The following is a 20,909-nucleotide window of genomic DNA, read 5'->3' on the forward strand; positions in this document are numbered from 1 at the left end:
AATAGAACACATTTGCATCTGTTTGGATTTTAAATGGGCCCTAATATTATAAAATGGAAATGAGATGAGAGACAATAAATTCTTCTGAGAGACACACATACCCTCTTTCATGTATGTGTCTTTGTGTGTGTGTCATGTTTGATATGCCTATTTTTTTTAAATTGGAGTAAAATTGCTTTACAGTGTTGTGTTGGTTTCTGCCATACAGCAAAGCAGCTCAGCCATAATTATAAATATATTACCTCCCTCTTGACTTGTATATGTTTTTGATGTATATGAGAATAGAATGCATTTAACGAACTTCTTCCTTAAGCCTAAATAGATATGACGTTTTTTCACATGAGAATTAATTTGAAAGTTTTTATTTTTACTGTGGTAGTTGTATTATTTTTTAAACAAAATGAAACAAACCTTCAATTGATGTATACACCTATCCGATGAAAAAAGGAGTGAAAGATTTTTTGTGAGTCTACAAGAAAATAAAATCATTAAGAAGTCATACTGTGGTTATTAACAAGTTCAGGAAGATGGATCCCAATCAGAGAAATCAGTATCGTTTCTGGCAAATAAATGCAGAGTTAATTTAATTGAGTAAGTAGGCATAAATGTTTCACTTACAAATACATTTTTTTCTTTCTCAAAAAGTTATTTCCTCTTATATTCTTTAAGATAGGACCTGGAAACCTACCTGAAGTGAGCAGGTCTTGGGTAGCTAAATGATAATAAGCAGATGGTCTTTTATTTTACCAGGTATATGGGGACTTAAATCCCTGAGTTACTGCCCCTAGGTTTTGATGTTAGCAAATATTTCATTAATTATGTTTCTGCTTCTGTGTATTCCCCTGTGAATTCAGAAACAACTTTGCAAAGGCTGAGTTTTGAAGCTTTACTATTGCTGCCAGACTGACCTATGGTGGAAGAAAATAGCAATTTGTTTGTATGGTGTGCTTCACAGTTACCCTGAAACTATCTCCTCCTTGTCCAGTCGAAGAGGAAACCTAATGAAACTCAAAAAGATCCTCCCTCCATCATTCTCAGCTCCTTTGGATTGGTCACTGTGTCTTTGAAACCGTCTCCTTCACTGCATTTAGAAATATTGCTACACTTTGACCATATTTTCTTTTTTTATTGAAATATGAAGCATATACCATACAATTGATCTTTCTTATGTAAGTATGCAGTTCTTGTTTTTATTGTTTTTTATTATACTTTCAAGATTGTTCAATTATCTCCAGCCTCTAAATCCAGAATATTTTCATCACTTCAATAAGAAACCTCCACCTGCTACCCGTCGGTTCTCCTTCCTTAGCCCATAGAAACCACTAATTCTATGTGGTTTCCTATTATGGATGTCTCATACAAACAGAATCGTGTGATACCTTTTTTTGTTCTAATACATTTTGTTCATCTGTTTGTTTATTTTATTTTCCTGTCAGGCTTCTTTCCTTGAAGATAATGTTTTCAAGTTGCATCCATGTTGTCCCACTTATCAGTATTTTGTTTCATCATTTTGGGACAATAATATTTCATTTTAAAGATACAATACATTTTGTAGATCCCCTCTTCAGTTAAGTGACTATCAGGTTTTTTCTGCTGTTTATCTATTATGAATAATGATGCTATAATATTAGTAACAATCATCACCACACATCGTCTTATTCTCATCCTACCACATTACTTACAGGCATTTCATTGACTTTATGGCTCCCTCACATTTCCTAAATGATGCATTTTTTTTCTTTCTGAATTACATTTTATTTATATAAGAATATTTATATTACATTTAAGACCTCAGGAATAAAATCAATGATTTTTTTCATTTCCTAAAATTTCTAGTCCAAGAATTTGAAAAGGTAATACTATCTAAATGTTTACTTACTACTAAGTATAGTAATAATATTTCTATTAAAGTTGGAGGCTGAGGAACAAAAATAAGAATGTAACTGTGTCCAGAATTTTCTACTGATAAAGTTCATATTTGCAAAGATGACTCATTTAAAAATTTTTACACAAGTGGTTTTTGTAAATAAACAGAGTTCATAATTTTTCTTAAAAAAGTTATTTGTTTGCTACTATCCACATTCACTCTATGAGACAGAAGACTCATATTACATCCTCCCAAATTCTCCCTTCTAGACAGCAACGGAACTCTTTCAGTCAGTCAGTTCAGTCACTCAGTCGTGTCTGACTCTATGCTACCCCATGGACTGCAGCATGCCAGGCTTCCCTGTCCATAGCCAACGTCAGGAGCTTGCTCAAACTCTTGTCCACTGAGTCAGTCACTTTGGTGCCCAAGAAAATAAAGTCTGTCACTGTTTCCATTGACTCCCCATCTATTTGCCATAAAGTGATGGGACCAGATGTTGTCATCTACTCGATGGACACAAGTTTGAGTAAGCTCTAGGAGTTGGTGATGGGCAGGGAAGCCTGGCATCCTGCAGTCCATGGGGTTGCAAAGAGTCGGAAATGACTAAGCATCTGAACTGAACTGAACTGACCGGGTGATGCCAAGTCAGTCTCATTCTCTGTCATCCCCTCCTCCTCTGGCTTTCAATCATTCCCAGCATCAGGACAATCATAGTCATTGGACACTCATTTTCCAATGAATCATAGTTCTGGTATCTTTGGAAGTAGCCCAATCATACCAGATACAAAGATCTTAGAGCAAACTTTGAGTATGAAGTCCCTTGGACTGCAATAAGAGCAAAGCAGTCCATCCTAAAAGAAATCAGTCCTGAATATTCATTGGAAGGACTGATGCTGGAGCTGAAACTCCAATACTTTGCCCACCTGATGCAAAGGACTGACTCTTTAGAAAAGACCTTGATGCTGGGAAAGGTTGAATGCAGGATGAGAAGGGGATGACAGAGGATGAGATGGTTGGATGGCGACCCAATGGACATGAGTTTGAGCAAGCTCTGGGAGATAATGGAGAACAGGGAAGCCTGGCATGCTGCAGTCCATGGGCTCACAAAGGGTTGGACGTGACTAAGTGACTAAACAGCAACAAATCCTCCATTATAAATATGTACTGAATCTTCTTTATCCATTCATCTGTTAACAGACATTTAGGTTACTTCTATGTCTTGGCTATTGTAAACAGCACTGCAGTGAACATTGGGGTACACATATCCTTTCAAACTACAGTTTTCTCCGAATATATGCCCTGGATTGGGAAGGTTGGCTCATGTGCTAGCTCCATTTTTAAGTTTGTAAGGGACCTTCATACTGTTTCCCATAGCGGCTGTACCAATTTACATTCCCACAACAGTGTAGGAGGTTTCTCTGTTCTCCACACCCTCTCCTGACACGCCTCTTGACAACTCTGTATGCAGGTCAGGAAGCAACTGGACATGGAACAACAGACTGGTTCCAAATAGGAAAAGGAGTACGTCAAGGCTGTTTATTGTCACCCTGCTTATTTAACATATATGCAGAGAACATCATGTGAAATGCTGGGATGGATGAAGCACAGGCTGGAATCAAGATTGCCAGGAAAAATAATATAACCTCAGATATGCAGATGACATCACCTTTGTGGCAGAAAGTGAAGAACTAAAAAGCCTCTTGGTGAAAGTGAAAGAGGAGAGTGAAAAAGTTGGCTTAAAGCTCAACATTCAGGAAACAAAGATCATGGCATCCGATCCCATCACTTCATGGCAAATAGATGGAAAAACAGTGGAAACAGTGGCTGACTTTATTTTTTTAGGCTCCAAAATCCCTGCAGATGATGACTGCAGCCATGAAATTAAAAGACGCTTACTCCTTGGAAGAAAACTTATGACCAAGCTAGACAGCATATTAAAAAGCAGAGACATTACTTTGCCAACAAAAGTCCATCTAGTCAAGGCTATGGTTTTTCCAGCAGTCATGTATGGATGTGAGAGTTGGACTAGAAAGAAAGCTGGGCACTGAAGAATTGATGCTTTTGAACTGTGGTGTTGGAGAAACTCTTGAAAGTCCCTTGGACTGCAAGGAGATCCAATCAGTCGTTCCTAAATGAGATCAGTCCTGAATATTTATTGGAAGGACTGATGTTGAAGCTGAAACTCCAATATTTTGGCCACCTGATGGGAAGAGCTGACTCACTTGAAAAGACCCTCATGCTGGGAAAGATTGAAGGCAGGAGGAGAAGGGGATGACAGAGGATGAGATGGTTGGATGGCATCACCGACTCAGTGGACATGAGTTTGAGTAAGCTCCGGGAGTTGGTGATGGACACGGAGGCCGGGCGTGCTGCAGTCCATGGGGTCACAAAGAGTTGGACATGACTGAGTGACTGAACTCAAATGAACTGACACCCTCTCCAGCATTTATTGTTTGTAGACTTTTTGATTAGGGCCATTTTGACCAGTGTGAGATAATATCTCTTTGTGGTTTTACTTTGCATTTCTTTAATGATTCACGTGTTGAGAATCTTTTCATGTGCCTCTTGGCCATCTGTATGTTTTGTTTGGAGAAATGTCTATTCAGATCTTCTGTGCATGTTTTTGTTTGGATTGTTTGTTTTGTATACTGAGCTGCATTAGCTGTTTGTAAATTTTGGAATTAATCCCTAGTTGTTCACATCGTTTACAAATATTGTCTCCCATCCTATGGGTTGTCCTTTCATTGTGTTTATGGTCTCCTTTGCTGTGCAGAAGTTTTTGTTGTTGTTTTAGTTTAATTAGGTCCGTTGGTTTATTTTTGTTTTTATTTCTATTGCCTTAGGAGTTGGATACCAAAAAAAGTATTGCTGTGATGAATGTCAAAGACTGTTATGCCTATGTTTTCCTCTAAGGGTTTTGTAATACCTCATCTTATATGTATGTCTTTAATCCATTTTGCATTTATTTTTGTGTACAGTGTTAGAGAATATTCTAATTTCATTCATTTACACAGGCTGTACAATTTTCCCAGCACCACTTATTGAAGAGACTGCCTTTTCTCTTTTGATAGTCTTGCCTCTGCTGGATTTATAGTCCTCAATTTTTATTTCAGAGTGATTTTGAGGCTTCTTAGGAATTACTTGACTGTGTAGTTAATTTATCCTTGCTATTAGCTCTAGCTTATAGTTATTAATATAGAAAATGCAGTGTGTATCATAGAATATAAAGAACCTAAACGCTCAAAGTTCTCTCAGTAAATATACAATAAATCTTAGTGTAATTGAAATAATATTTGAATGAAAGAATTAATCATAATATTTGACAAAACTGCAAAATTCTGGAAGTATTCGGCAAAGAGGAAGTGCTATATATTAGTTGTATATACCCAATGAAGCATGCTGTGTTTTGGAACGGTAGTATTTTTAAAGATTACACTTTACTAAAAATATTTATTCACTCCTTTAAAGTATTTGAAACAATTTCATTTCCCTTGGATCATGAATATAATTTTACAAAATCAACAGACATATGTATGTATGTCTATATCTTTATAGTACACCCTCTAAAACCACCTTTCATTTTCCAGGTTTTCAGGGCCTGTTTCACATCTTTGTTCTGTAGGCTATTTAACAGAGGATTTAACATGAGAATCATAAGGATGTAGAACAATTAGGTCATTTTGTCTTGATGTGGAGAGTAGGAAGTATCTGGCCTGGAATAAAAGAAAAGTACAGTTCCCTAGAAAATTGTCACAACATTTAAATGAGAGGTGCGAGTGGAGAGAGCTGTGAACTTCCTCTCAGAAGAGTGGATCTTCAAGATTGATAGGATGATATAATGAGAGAAAAGGACTCCTGAAATGGTACTCAGTTCAGTAAAACCAAAAATAGTGAATAACGCCAATTTGTTTACCTGTATATCAGAGCAGGAGAGGAGGAAAGGTGGAGGTAAATCACAGGGAAATGGTTACTCTCATTTGATCCACAGAAACATAAGCGAAATGCTAATGCTGTGTGTATCAGAGCATCTGCCATTCCCACCAGGTAAGCCCCAGCCACAAGCAGGGAGCACACCCTGCTGGACATACTGACCACAGAGAGCAAGGGGCTGCTGAGAGCCTTGTACTAGTCATAGGCCATCACTGCCAGCAGGAGATACTCAGAATCTGCAAAGATACAGAAGACCAAGAATTGCAGAGCACAGCCATAGAAGGGCATTGATTTGTTCTTGGCAAATAGGTCCATGATCGTCTTGGGGTGAATTGCAGTGGAATAGCAGAGGACACAGAAGGAGAGGTGACCAAGGAAAAAGTACATGGATGTGTGCAGCTGGGGATCCATCTCAAGCAGTAATGTCATCCCAAGACTTGCTAAGTGGCCAATGAGACAAACAATTAGAACCATGGTAAATATGGTCACTTTGTCCTCGGTGTTATCAACAATTCCCAAGAAAATGAATCCAGTCATGGCGGAGAAATTCCCTCCATCCATTTTTCCTTGTTATTGTCTAAACTTTCAGAAAATGATCAAGAAAAAGACACTTGGATGTGTAGCACTTCTGCACATCTGCAATATATCATAAGATAGAACACAATTCTATATCCAATTGTCTTCATATTCAGAAAATTATACATTCATGCACCCACTCTTGAAAAAGGCATAACTGTTATTACTCAATAAAAATAAATACCTGGTATAGAACATTGGGAAACTGAACCAAATCTAAATGTAATTTGTGAAGCATGTTACTTTCTACAAGCTTGTCTCTGAGCCTTCCTTTCTTTACTTCAGAGAATACATTTGATGAATTTACATGTCTTCTCCTCTTCAAAATAATGTGGGCAAGACTCTAATGTTAGAGATACTTGGCTGTAAGTTTCAGGACTAAGCATTTTCTGTGAATATTTATGTGGATACAAACCAAGATAACAATTTTAATATTTCTCTAAACCATGATTGTTTAAGAGTATCTGTATCAGTTCCAGAAATAATGAGCATATCACGGATTGATCATAATAAAATAATTATGTTTCTGGTTTTGGTTTATGTTATGTTCAATATTTGGTGAGACATTAAGTATTAATGAGCAGTTCTCTAGATGTGTGTTTTTGTTTTGTCATAATATTAATTACCTTTTTGTGGGAATTGTCTGGTGCCAAAGAAAGAGTCTCTTTACTCGTTGAAGGGAAACATTTCTACAAACTTATTTGACACATATATTTTTATCTCTTGAGCTACCCTGTAGCTCAGCTGGTAAAGAATCAGCTTGCAATACAGGAGACCCTGGTTCAATTCCTGTGCCAGGAAGATCCCTGGAGAATGGGTAGGCTACCCACTCCAATATTCTTGAACTTCCCTGGTGGCTCAGACGGTCGAGAATCTACCTGCAATGTGGGAGACCTGGGTTCGATCCCTGGATTGGGAAGATCCCCTGGAGAAAAGAACAGCTACCCACTCCGGTGAAATATAAAAAAGACATTTTCTTTATAAAATGGAAATGAGATGAGTGATAATAAATGCTGTGGGCTTCCCTAGTAGCTCAGCTGGTAAAGAATCTGCCTGCAATGAGGGAGACCTGGGTTTGATCCCTGGGTTGGGAATGAGCTCTTGGAAAAGGAAATAGCTACCCACTCCAGTATTCTAGCCTGGAGAATTCCATGGACTGTATAGTTCACGGGGGTCACAAAGAGTCAGACACGACTAAATGACTTTCACTTTCAATTGTTTCTGAAATATATAGACTTAACTCCATTGTGTCTGCATGCATTTATATGTGTGTCACGTGTTTGCATGTGTGTGTCTTGCATAATATGTGAAAATTGGAATATGAGTGATGTGTACATGTTTTAGACCTAAAGAATATGATATATTGTTCACATGAAGTTCAGTTTTTCACAGGTTGTTATTTGTAAGATGGAACCTCAACTACTTTTGAAATAAAGCAACAAGAACCTTCAGACTAATGTTTATACTTGGTTGTTGTTGTTTTGAGACCCCCTGGACTGTAGCCGATCAGGCTCCTCTGTCCATGGGATGCTGTATGGTATGATACCGTCTGACCATGGTCAACATGAAGAATAACACAATTCAGCCCAGTTATTTAACCTGTGCCATTTTGAGATAGTGTTTATATAGCAAACAAAAACTGAAGCATATGAATAGAATATAAGCAGAGGGGGAAAAATGTTTTGTTGATTATTAATTATTCCTGTTAGATAATTTTATGAAATAATTTTTAATGTTTTATATTATTATGTAATGCTAAGTATTATTATGTAATATAGATAAATGTTAGATTTATAGATGAAATGAAGAAAATATTTGTAAAACATTTTTTCAACAAAGAATTTGTAGCTAGACTATACAAAATGTTTATAAATAATAAAAACACAAACCAATTAAAAATAGGGACATGATTTGAACAGATACCTCGCCAACAGATATATAAATGGCAATTAAATAATGATATAATAAATAATAATGCTGAAAATATTAGGTTCAGTTCAGTTCAGTTCAGTTCAGTCACTCAGTCGTGTCCAACTCTGCAACCCCATGAATTGCAGCAAGCCAGGCCTCCCTGTCCATCACGAGCTCCTGGAGTTCACTCAGACTCATGTCCATCGAGTCCGTGATGCCATCCAGCCATCTCATCATCTGTCGTCCCCTTCTCCTCCTGCCCTCAATCCCTCCCAGCTTCAGAGTCTTTTCCAATGAGTCAACTCTTTGCATGAGGTGGCCAAAGTACTGGAGCTTCAGCTTTAGCATCATTCCTTCCAAAGAAATCCCAGGGCTGATCTCCTTCAGAATGGACTGGTTGGATCTCCTTGAAGTCCAAGGGACTCTCAAGAGTCTTCTCCAACACCACAGTTCAAAAGCATCAATTCTTCAGCGCTCAGCTTTCTTCACAGTCCAACTCTCACATCCATACATGACCACAGGAAAAACCATAGCCTTGACTAGATGGACTTTGTTGGCAAAGTAATGTCTCTGCTTTTCAATATGCTTTCTAGGTTGGTCATAACTTTTCTTCCAAGGAGTAAGCGTCTTTTAATTTCATGGCTGCAGTCACCATCTGCAGTGATTTTGGAGTCCAAAAAAATAAAGTCTGACACTGTTTCCACCGTTTCCCCATCTATTTCCCATGAAGTGATGGGACTGGATGCCATGATCTTCGTTTTCTGAATGTTGAGCTTTAAGCCAACTTTTTCACTCTCCTCTTTCACTTTCATCAAGAGGCTTCTGAGTTCCTCTTCACTTTCTGCCATAAGGGTGGTGTCATCTGCTTATCTGAGGTTCTTGATATTTCTCCCGGCAATCTTGAAACCGGCTTGTGTTCTTCCAGCCCAGTGTTTCTCATGATGTACTCTGCATAGAAGTTAAATAAGCAGGGTGACAATATACAGCCTTGACGTACTCCTTTTCCTATTTAGAACCAGTCTGTTGTTCCATGTCCAATTCTAACTGTTGCTTCCTGACCTGAATATAGGTTTCTCAAGAGGCAGGTCAGGTGGTCTGGTATTCCCATCTCTTTCAGAATTTTCCACAGTTTATTGTGATCCACACAGTCAAAGGCTTTGGCATAATCAATAAAGCAGAAATAGATGTTTTTCTGGAACTCTCTTGCTTTTTCCATGATCCAGCAGATGTTGGCAATTTGATCTCTGGTTCGTCTGCCTTTTCTAAATCTGGCTTGAACATCAAGAAGTTCATGGTTCACGTATTGTTGAAGCCTGGCTTGGAGAATTTTGAGCATTACTTTACTAGCGTGTGAGATGAGTGCAATTGTGCGGTAGTTGGAGCATTGTTTGGCATTGCTTTTCTTTGGGATTGGAATGAAAACTGACCTTTTCCAGTCCTGTGGCCACTGCTGAGTTTTCCAAATTTGCTGGCATATTGAGTGCAGCACTTTCACAGCATCATCTTTCAGGATTTGAAATTGCTCAACTGGAATGCCATCACCTCCACTAGCTTTGTTTGTAGTGATGCTTTCTAAGGCCCATTTGACTTCCAATTCCAGGATATCTGGCTCCAGATGAGTGATCACACCATCGTGATTATCTGGGTCGTGAAGATCTGTTTTGTACAGTTCTGTGTATTCTTGCCACCTCTTCTTAATATCTTCTGCTTCTGTTAGGTCCATACCATTTCTGTCCTTTATTGAGCCCATCTTTGCATGAAACGTTCCCTTGGTTTCTCTAATTTTCTTCAAGAGATCTCTGGTCTTTCCCATGCTGTTGTTTTCCTCTATTTCTTTGCATTGATCACTGAAGAAGTCTTTCTTATCTCTTCTTGCTATCCTTTGGAACTCTGCATTCAGATGCTTATATCTTTCCTTTCCTCCTTGGCTTTTCACTTCTCTTCTTTTCACAGCTATTTGTAAGGCCTCCCCAGACAGCCATTTTGCTTTTTTGCATTTCTTTTCCACGGGGATGGTCTTGATCTCTGTCTCCTGTACAATGTCATGAACCTGTCCATAGTTCATCAGGCACTCTATCTATCAGATCTAGGCCCTTAAATCTATTTCTCACTTGCACTGTATAATCATAAGGGATTTGATTTAGGTCATACCTGAATGGTCTAGTGGTTTTCCCTACTTTCTTCAATATAAGTCTGAATTTGGCAATAAGGAGTTCATGATCTGAGCCACAGTCAGGTCCTGGTCTTGTTTTTGTTGACTGTATAGAGCTTCTCTATCTTTGACTGCAAAGAATATAATTAATCTGATTTTGGTGTTGACCATCTGGTGATGTCCATGTGTAGAGTCTTCTCTTGTGTTGTTAGAAGAGGGTGTTTGCTATGACCAGTGCATTTTCTTGGCAAAACTCTGTTAGTCTTTGCCCTGCTTCATTCCATATTCCAAGACCAAATTTGCCTGTTACTCCAGGTGTTTCTTGACTTCTTACTTTTGCATTCCAGCCCCTTATAATGAAAAGGACATCTTTTTGGATGTTAGTTCTAAAAGGTCTTATAGGTCTTCATAGAACCGTTCAACTTCAGCTTCTTCAGCATTATTAGTTGGGGCATAGACTTGGATTACTGTAATATTGAATGGTTTGCCTTGGAAATGAATAGAGATCATTCTGTCGTTTTTGAGATTGCATCCAAGTATTTCATTTTGAACTCTTTTGTTGACCATGATGGCTACTCCATTTCTTCTGAGGGATTCCTGCCCACAGTAGTAGATATAATCCACATCTGAGTTAAATTCACCCATTCCAGTCCTTTTTAGTTTGCTGATTCCTAGAATGTCGACGTTCACTCTTGCCATCTCCTGTTTGACCACTGCCAATTTGCCTTGATTCACGGACCTAACATTCCAGGTTCCTATGCAATATTGCTCTTTACAGCATCAGACCTTGCTTCTATCACCAGTCACATCCACAGCTGGGTATTGCTTTTGCTTTGGCTCCATCCCTTCATTCTTTCTGGAGTTATTTCTCCACTGATCCCCAGTAGCATATTGGGCACCTACTGACCTGGGGAATTCCTCTTTCCGCATCCTATCATTTTGCTTTTTCACACTGTTTATGGGGTTCTCAAGGCAAGAATACTGAAGTGGCTTGCCATTCCCTTCTCCAGTGGACCACATTCTGTCAGACCTCTGCACCATGACCCACCCATCTTGGGTGGCCTCAATAATAATATTATTATTATGAAAATATTAATAAACAGAAAAAACATAAGTTATAGAAATATATTTTGCAATTATACATGTCCTTTTATGTCCAGGCTTCAAGTGAATGTTCTCTGTGATGCTTCCCAATGTCACGTCAGTTGACCAGCCATTGAAGACACAGGTTCAGTAGCTCATTGTGTTTCTGAGAGACCAGAGAAGAATGTTCCATACTTTCAGTAATACTTTCACACATAAAAATAAAAGATAGGGAGGAAAACAAATACTTTGCTTGCAATTAACCTTTAGTATACAAGATGCCACTTAGAAAAAGTTTTCAAATTAATTTGGATTAGATTGGGTATAGAAGGTTCTTGACTTGTTATTGGACAGCATTTAATAAAGGTATTTTATTTTGTTTCAATTGCTTTCCTAGCACCCCTGCCTCACACCATCTTGTGCACTTTATGTATTTTAATTGATTAAGAAATATATGTATTTAAGATTTATCAAGTGTTTTAAATGATTCAGGCATGATTGTCAGCATTTAGTCAAACATGCAACAGTCATTGATGTAGGTACTATACTCTCCTTATTTTACAGGTCAGATAATTGAGACAGAAAAAATAAGTAACTTGATCAAAGTGCAGTTGACTAGTTGAGTACAAGAGATAGCACAGAAACCAAAGCAATGTGGCTTCCTCCCTAATCCAGTAATTTTGTAAATGCAATCTTGTTAATGAGATATTCTACACATGAAAACACACACAGACACAATCTCTGAGGTTCTTACTATATCTTTTAAGACAACTTATTACAATCTGTTCTAGCATTAACTCCCAGCTCCTAGTAGTTGGAATTGACAGACTTTATTTTCTTGGGCTCCAAAATCACTGCAAATGGCAACTGCAGCCATGGAATTAAAACATGCTTGCTCCATGGGAGAAAAGGCATAACCAACCTAGATGCATATTAAAAAGCAGAGACATTACTTTAGCAACAAAGGTCCATCAAGTCAAAGCTATAGTTTTTCCAGTAGTCATGTATGGATGTGAAAGACGGACCATAAAGAAAGCTGAGCACCAAAGAATTGATGCTTTTGAACTGACATGTTGGAGAAGACTCTTGAGAATCCACTGGCCTGTAGGAAGACCAAACCAGTCAATAATAAAGGAATATTCATTGGAAGGACTGATGCTGAAGCTGAAGCTCCAATACTTTGGTCACCTGATATGAAGAACTGATTGTTTAGAAAAGACCCCATAGCTGGGAAAGATGAAGGCAGGAGGAGAAGGAGACGACAGAGGATGAGATGGTTGGATGGCATCATCAACTCGATGGACATGAATTTGAATAAGCTCCGGGGGTTGGTGATGGATAGGGAAGTCTGGTGTGCTGCAGTCCATGGGGCTGCAAAGAGTCAGACACCACTGAGTGACTGAACTGAACTGAATAGTTGGAAGGTTATCCAACTATTAGTTTGCAACAATTTTGAAACTTTTAAATATTTCAAATGTGTTTGGCTCTGTGAAAACAAGTGTTTGATAAAATGCTTGTGTGAAATTGTGTATGTGCTGGCAAGCTTGTTGCAGGTTCTTAGCTACAGTTTGTCCCAGGCATTGCAGGGGCAAAGAATCCGCCTGTCAATGCAGGATAAGCAAGAGATAAACGTTCCATCCCTGGGTGAGGAAGATTCCCTGGAGGAGGAAATGGCAACCCACTCCAGTATTCTTGTCTGGATAATTCTAAGGACAAAAGCACCTGGTGGGCTATAGTCCATGGGGTCACAAAGAGTTGGACATGACTGAGCATACACACAGCTGGACTTTGTAATCAGGGATTTAAATGAATCCTGGAACCTTATATCTCAGGAGGGATTTATCTTTGGTTTTAAGACTCTTTTAGCAGCGTCTTTTACATCTTTGTTTCTCAAACTATAAATCAAGGGATTCAGCACTGGGATGGTGATGGTGTAAACCACAGATGATTTTATCAGTGTTGGGAGAATACAGGTAGCTGGGTCGTGAGTAAAGGAAGAGCAGAGTTCCCTGGCAGATGGCCATGGATGTCAGGTGAGAAGCACAGGTAGAGAAGGTCTTCTTCCTCCCGCTGGAAGAACAGATCTTTAAGACTGAGAGGAGAACGTAAAAGTAGGAGATGATGATGACGATGAACCAGATAATTTCCACTGAGCTGCCGTATGTGGAGAGGAGTCACTCATTAAGTGACGTGTCTGTACACTATAACTTAAGCAAGGGAGGCAGGTCACAGAAAAAATGATTAATGACATTTTTATCACAGTATTTCAGAATAAATGCAAAGGGTGTGTGCACCAGGGAACTCCTATTGCCTCCAAAGTATGACAAGACGATCAACCATATGCAGATGCCCCAAGACATCACAGCCGTGTACAGTAAAGGGTTACAGATGGGAACATAGCAGTCATATGCCATGGCAGCCAAGATAAAGGATTTGGTATCTGCAGAAGCACAGAAGAGATAGAACTGCAGGGCACAGCCATGACAGGAAACTGAGTTGTTCTGAGAGGAAGTTGACAAGCGTTTTGGTAACGATGACTGAAGAATAGCAAAGGTCTACAAAGGATAGGTTACTAAGGAAAAAATACATGGGGGTTTGAGGGTGCAGATCAACCCTGATTATCATCATCAATCCAATGTTCCCCATTAAAAGCATAGAGTACAAAGTCAGAAACAGGAGAAACAGGGCAATCTGCAGTTCAGGACGAGTTGGAAACCCTAACAGGACAAACTCTGTCACCAAGGCACAGGTTCCATCCAAAGAGTCCATATTCTGTGCTGTTTTCTTCTTATGAGAATTCTAACATCCTAAGATGCTATGTTGATAGAAAGAGAAAAAGAATAGATATAATTATGAGGTTATTTTATTGTTTCAACAAAAAAACAAGCAATCAAGTCAAGAGTCCCAGACCAAATCTCCTTCCAATATAAATTCTGAGAAACATATTTCAGAATCTAATAGCTTTATCTCATGGTCGATAGTTTTATTTGTTTGATTACCAGCTAGTTCTTCCACTGGACAGACATCTGCAGATAACATCTCATATTTCTTACTTTTTTTAATTCTCAAGTATAGACCTATAGCTAGTACAGAGGATTAAATGAATAATGAAGTAATAAATGAAATGATGATAAGAGGAAAATATGCCTGTTATTAAAAATATGTTACCTTGAGTACATCTTGTGCTGATAATTCTAGAAGAATGTACTCCTTCTGTCCAGTATTTAATAGATAATAGTGTGTTGTACTCTTGACTGCAATTAGAGTGATACAATGAGATATAATTCAGCTATTAAAAAAATAATAAAAGCAAAAATGATATTAGTGAAATGAAAGTAAATGTCAGTAAACATCAGCTGAGAACATGTTTTAGACAGAAACGAGTTTAAGGCAGTTCCTTAGATCCTGGCAAGATACTAAGTCAAGGAGATTAAAGTGATTAACTGCTTTTCTCTGGCATTCTTTATCATTCTTGGCTTCTAGTAAGTACAGCATAAATATTAGATGACTGAGTAAAGCGGGCAAAAAATTAGTATTGTTAGGACCAAACTGAAGCCAGGACAGGCTCTAAAGGGCAGGCTAGGCCTGAGGTTTAGTCTCTAGGAAAGCTGAGGCACTGGGAACTCCCGCAGGCAGTGTAGCTCAACCAATCAGAAAAAAATCCCCGTAGCCCCCCCACCCGTGCCAGACCTGAGCCAATCCGGATGGGGATGCAAGGTTTAAAAGTCCCACGCGCGTGTATGGTTTAACCAATCAGCTATGCTGTTACAGGAACAAAGAACCGTCTGTATAAAAGTAGATGTGATTCAGAGCTCGGGGCTCTCGTCAAGACTCCACTGCGCTGGATAAGACTTGAGCCCTAGGTCGAGCTAGCAATAAACCCCTTTATGCTTTTGCATTGCTGTGGATGTCTTATTCTCTCAGTTTTGGGGACTCGGACACTGGGCATAACAGTATTAAGTTAACTTCTCACCTTTAAAAATCACTCTATATAGCCTCCTCACTAATTATATATGTGAGCAAACACAAATAGCTGTTTTTAATTTTTATTCTAATATAATTCAGGATAATTGAGTCTAAGAATTTTGTCAATTTCTGTCTCTGTAATCTCAGAGATTTTCTGGAAGCAAGGAGAATTTGAACATGACTTTGAAATATAAGACTTTTTATTGTAACCTTGAAGGATGACTTGGAAATCTATAAAACAAGCAAGTGAAACCTCCAATGAGCTTTGTTACTAGTGCCACAGTTGGCTAGAACAAATGGTTGGGATCATTCTCTCACTTATATAAAATTATTGAGACAGCTACAGGGCTAAGATCTTCATTGTTGCAACATCATCTAATCACTAAAAGTATGCTCTACCATAGGCACAGAAAAGTCTAAGAGAATTAGAAGGGTTAGGATGCTGTCTTATGTTATTACCTTAAAGAGTGTGAATGAGATGCAGTACCTTGTTAGAATAGTAATTAATTTATTCTTATTTTGCCTATTTTCAAGGTAATCAGAGTATTTAGAAATGATAAGACCTAAATTTAGAGTTAATAAGCATTTGGTTAGAATCTCATATTAGCCACGTGGACTGTATGACCTTGCGCAATTATGTGTGTGTGTGTATAGAGAGAGAGAATCTGCTATACTTAATACATATACTATATGTATATTATTACATATATTTAAAATTTTACTATAATAATGACAACAGTATTTCACATGGTTTCTCTGCCAGGTTAAATTAGCAAAACTATCTATCTACACTTTCTTGCTGTCTCACTTTAGATAGACTGGCACATAATAGGTAGAGAGTGAAGATTAGTTTCAATTACTCCACTGCTCTCTGCTCAGCAGTAAAGAATCCATTTGCCAAAGCAGGAGATGTGGGTTCAATCCCTGATCTGGGAAGACCTTCTAGAGAAGGAAATGGGAACCCACTCCAGTTATTCTTGCCTGGAGAACCTCATGGACAGAGAAGCCTGATGGGCTACAGTCCATGGGGTCACAAAGAGCTGGACACAACTTAATGACTAAACAACAACAGAAACAACTCCACTGCTCTCACTTATCCCTAGCTAATAATTAGAACTATGTCATAGATTTTTAAAATAATAGTTATCATTTATATAATGATTGTGATGTGAAATGCAATATTCTAAACACTTTACATATAATTTGTTTACTTGTCACACAAAAGTATGCTAACAAAGTCTCACAGCAGTTGCAGTCACTGTCATCTTTCTCTTACAGTTGAGGGAGCTAAAGCACCGAGAGCTGGAGAGCTAAGCCGTGATGAAAATAGGATCGGAGCCCAGGCTCCTGCCTCCAAAACTTCAAGACAGATTGGCTGTGTAAGCTAGATTCTCATTATTGATTCTGTATATTGCATGGGAACATTGAAGCTTAATGTTCCGAGTCACTCGGCAAGTAGTTGACAGGTATAATTCAAATTCAGATATGTGTGAAGTCAGAGTTCACGAGGACAGCCATGAAGGTGCTTAGAGAATTAACAGTGCAGCCTCTGTGAGACAGGCTGTGGTGCAGACTTGCCGAAGGCAGGGCAGAATGACTCAGTTTTTCCTGAAAACACAGTCCATTGCTCTCGGGGATTCACGGCAAGCATCCTTCCAATAGACCAAGAAGGGTTTCCCTGGGGGCCCAACCCTTAAAGAATCTGCCTACAATACAGGAGAATGCCTACAACTCAGGAGACCTGGGTTTGATCCCTGGTCAGGAAGACTCCCTGGTGAAAGAAATGGCAACTCATTCTAGTATTCTCACCTGGGAAATCCAATGGACAGAGGAGCCGGCCGGGGCCACAGTCCATGGAGCTTCAAAGAGTTGAACACGACTTAGTAACCAAATCACCTCTACCACCACCACCACCATCGATGTAGAGAAACGTGAGTGAGAAGAGAAGCACGAGGGGAAAAGTCAGAGATGAGAGTAGATCTTGGATTCTTGCTTTCAATGGGAATGACCAAAAAGATTCAATCAAACTTAAGTGATTCGCTAAATTTTTCATAAATGTATAGCAAAACAATGTTAGAATAGAAAATAAATTAATTGATACTATCATCTTTCAGTTCGCTACATGGTAGCCAATCATGTTTCAGTTTATTTCTGTTAACAAAAAAAAAATTATTTAAACAAGGTGAGTGTCTCGGATCCCTGTAGCAGCTATAGAAGACTGACACAGGTAGATTTATTTGTGGATAATATGCTAATACATATGATTTCGTAACTATTTTGACACATGTCAGTGGTCTCAGATCCATAAAAGTCTATTTTTGCATCAATAAAGCCAATCTGGTAAACACAGAAGCTACTTACCCAAGAAGGAGACATTTTCCTATTACCTAGATGAATAATTTCACCAATAGAACCAAGGACTTTTATATACATTCTCAAGTCATTAGGGACCTAATAACTGAAGATTCCAAACATGTTCATTTCCAAGAGATTCCTAGGGAATAATCAGTAGGTTATCATGAATTATTATTTTGAAACAGCTTCATAATTATAATAGCAATTCTATTAGCATTAGTTTGAAGAGGCAATTTTTACTCTCAGTAATATTGTGGTTGTTTTTTTCTGACACTTGAAATCCCACTAGAGTCCTACACTCTAATACTGTAGAGGTTCTTTTAAATAGTTCATATATTTTAAAATGTAGCTCTCATTTAAATTATTTCAAAAACCACAAGGAAGTTCCTAAAAATGTTACGATATCCTCAGCACTGAAATGTAATATTTTTTGTTGCACTGAAGGGTGAGACCAGCGGGGGCTGCTATAGAACCTGTTATCATAGGTGCTTTCTGAGAAGATGAAAGGACTTTATTTTTAAAAAATTATCTATCTACCTATCTATTTACTTTTGGCTGTACAGTGTCTTCCTTGCTCTGCATGGGCTTTCTCTAGTTGCAGAGAGTAGGGCTACTTTCTGTTGCAGACAATGGGCTCTAGACCGTGGGCTCTAACATCACAGGTTCAGCAGTTGCGGTGCACAGCTTAGACGGAATGTGGTTTGTGGTTATCTTCCTGGACCAGGGATTGAACCCATGTCCTCTGTAGTGGCAGGTGGACTCTTAACCACTGGACCACCAGGAAAGTCCCAGAAGGACTTTTAAATAAGAGTCGTATGCCTGGGAGCATCAAAAAGAGGCGAAACCATACCAGTTACTAAATACAGTTTTTCATCATCAACTTGATTGTTCTAATGTGTGTTTTGTATGACAGTTTCACTAAAGCAATAATATTTCAGCTGCTCTCAGAAAAACTTGCAGAACTTTTGGTAATTACACAGTACTTGGAGAAGGCAATGGCACCCCACTCCAGTACTCTTGCCTGGAAAATCCCATGGATGGAGGAGCCTGGAAAGCTGCAGTCCATGGGGTCGCTGAGGGTCGGACACGACTGAGTGACTACACTTTCATGCATTGGAGAAGGAAATGGCAACCCACTCCAGTGTTCTTTCCTGGAGAATCCCAGGGACGGGAGAGCCTGGTGGGCTGCCGTCTATGGGGTCACATAGAGTCGGACATGACTGAAGTGACTTAGCAGCAGCAGCAGAGTACCCAATCTGAAAATTTGCATGGCTGCAAACACAGAGCTGTCTTCCTTTCACAGCATTTGCCAGATTTTAAATTGCTTGAAGTGGGGAGTTAAAGATGTGTCAAAAACCTCTGAAATACAAGAGTAGACAATTCTATATTACTTTCATGCTGAAGAGACTAAGAAAGCTCGAGTAGTTATGTGAAAGTCCTAGATCACTATGCCCTAGTAAGAGGGGTGAACTGGAGATACAGTGCATGTTGCCAAAACCAAAAGAATCAGTCTTCTATTGAATGGAGCTTATCACTCTTAATTGCATCAGAAAAATAATTGAAGCTTCACTGCTTTGAGAAATCCTGTAGAACATCTTTGTTTGTTTACAGTAATAAAAGAATTACTAAGCATGATAACAGGAAATATTTTATGCCCATAAAAGAGGGAAAATGCCAAAAGCAAATACACATTGAACCAAAATTGGAGTTGGCAAGTAAGAATTTTAAAATAATTCTAAAACATCCTAAAGAAAATTGTCAAAAAAAATTGAAAATGACAAAGTTGGGAAGCATTTCGCAAATTATTGGAAACCTTAGAAAATAAAATTGAATTGAAAAATGCATCTAAATTAGCAACTTATTGAATGGATTTATTGATACATTGAATTTTTAAAAGCGAAGAATTGGATGAAAAGTGACAAGGTCAAAAGGGTTTGTATTAAGGACCTTTGGTTTGGAACTTGCAACTAATGTGGTAAAGGAGATCATCAAGAAAATATATGCTGCTGCTGCTGCTGCTGCTAAGTCGCTTCAGTCGTGTCCGATTCTGTGCGACCCCATAGACGACAGCCCACCAGGCTCTCCCGTCCCTGGGATTCTCCAGGAAAGAACACTGGAGTGGGTTGCCATTTCCTTCTCCAATGCATGAAAGTGAAAAGTGAGAGTGAAGTCACTCAGTCGTGTCCGACCCTCAGCGACCTCATGGACTGAAGCCTTCCAGGCTCCTCCGTCCACGGGATTTTCCAGGCAAGAGTACTGGAGTGGGATGCCATTGCCTGCTACTTCCATTCAAATACTTAAATGCTCACCATGAACCAGCCTGAAGAAAACAGAGTTTCCTAGCAAATGCTCTTTCACATTGGCACTGCTTGAGAGGAATGAACTTAAATAAGTGTTTCCCATATACTGTAGATCCTGGAATTCTTACATCTTTCAGACGATAGATGGCACCAGAGACAACTATCTGTCTATGGGACTCTCTAGGAAAGAACACTGGAGTGGATTGCCATACTCTCCCCCAGGGACTCTTCCTGACCCCGGGACTGAAACTGCATCTCCTGCAGTTCGGCAGGCAGACTATTGCTGAGCCACTGGGGAAGCCTAAATCCCTTTATACACAGAGTCATATACATATTTCCAGAAGGAGTTGAATGCAGTTAATATCTTGAAAAAATTGTATGAGATGGCCGAGCTACCCTATGAGTAGTCAAGTAAAGCGTCTTGTGTCCCTTCAGAGGTGAAAGGCAGTTGAAATGGGCGCTGAACAGAATATATTGGCTAAATCTGGCTGCAGAATACTTGACATTTGCTAATGGAATGAAGTCAGTAATTTCATTGCTATTGCCTATGGAGCCTTCATAACTAGGGCTACGGCGTTAAGTGTGTGATCATATGGTGTCATTCATTATTTCCATTTTATGGCCCGGCCAAACTGAGTTGTAAAATGGAAACCTGTTGGGAGCTGATCCCCGCTCTTCCTGAATCCACTTGATCTGGAGAAAGGGGATGGATGAAGGTGGAAGACAAAGCAACGACACAAACCAAGGGCCCCAGGGCATTGCGCGGTTC

The 20,909-nt window shown here is 39.0% G+C and overlaps 2 pseudogenes; both read right to left on the minus strand.

The window, feature by feature from the left end:
• Positions 1-5,430: 5,430 nt before the first annotated feature.
• On the minus strand, positions 5,431-9,238 carry LOC138072347 (olfactory receptor 5W2-like; annotated as a pseudogene).
• A 4,109-nt stretch (positions 9,239-13,347) lies between these two features.
• LOC138072348 (olfactory receptor-like protein OLF1) lies at positions 13,348-14,288 on the minus strand (annotated as a pseudogene).
• Positions 14,289-20,909: the final 6,621 nt, after the last annotated feature.

Source organism: Capricornis sumatraensis, unplaced genomic scaffold (assembly GCF_032405125.1).
Source record: "Capricornis sumatraensis isolate serow.1 unplaced genomic scaffold, serow.2 scaffold7, whole genome shotgun sequence".
Classification (NCBI taxonomy): Eukaryota; Metazoa; Chordata; class Mammalia; order Artiodactyla; family Bovidae; genus Capricornis; species Capricornis sumatraensis.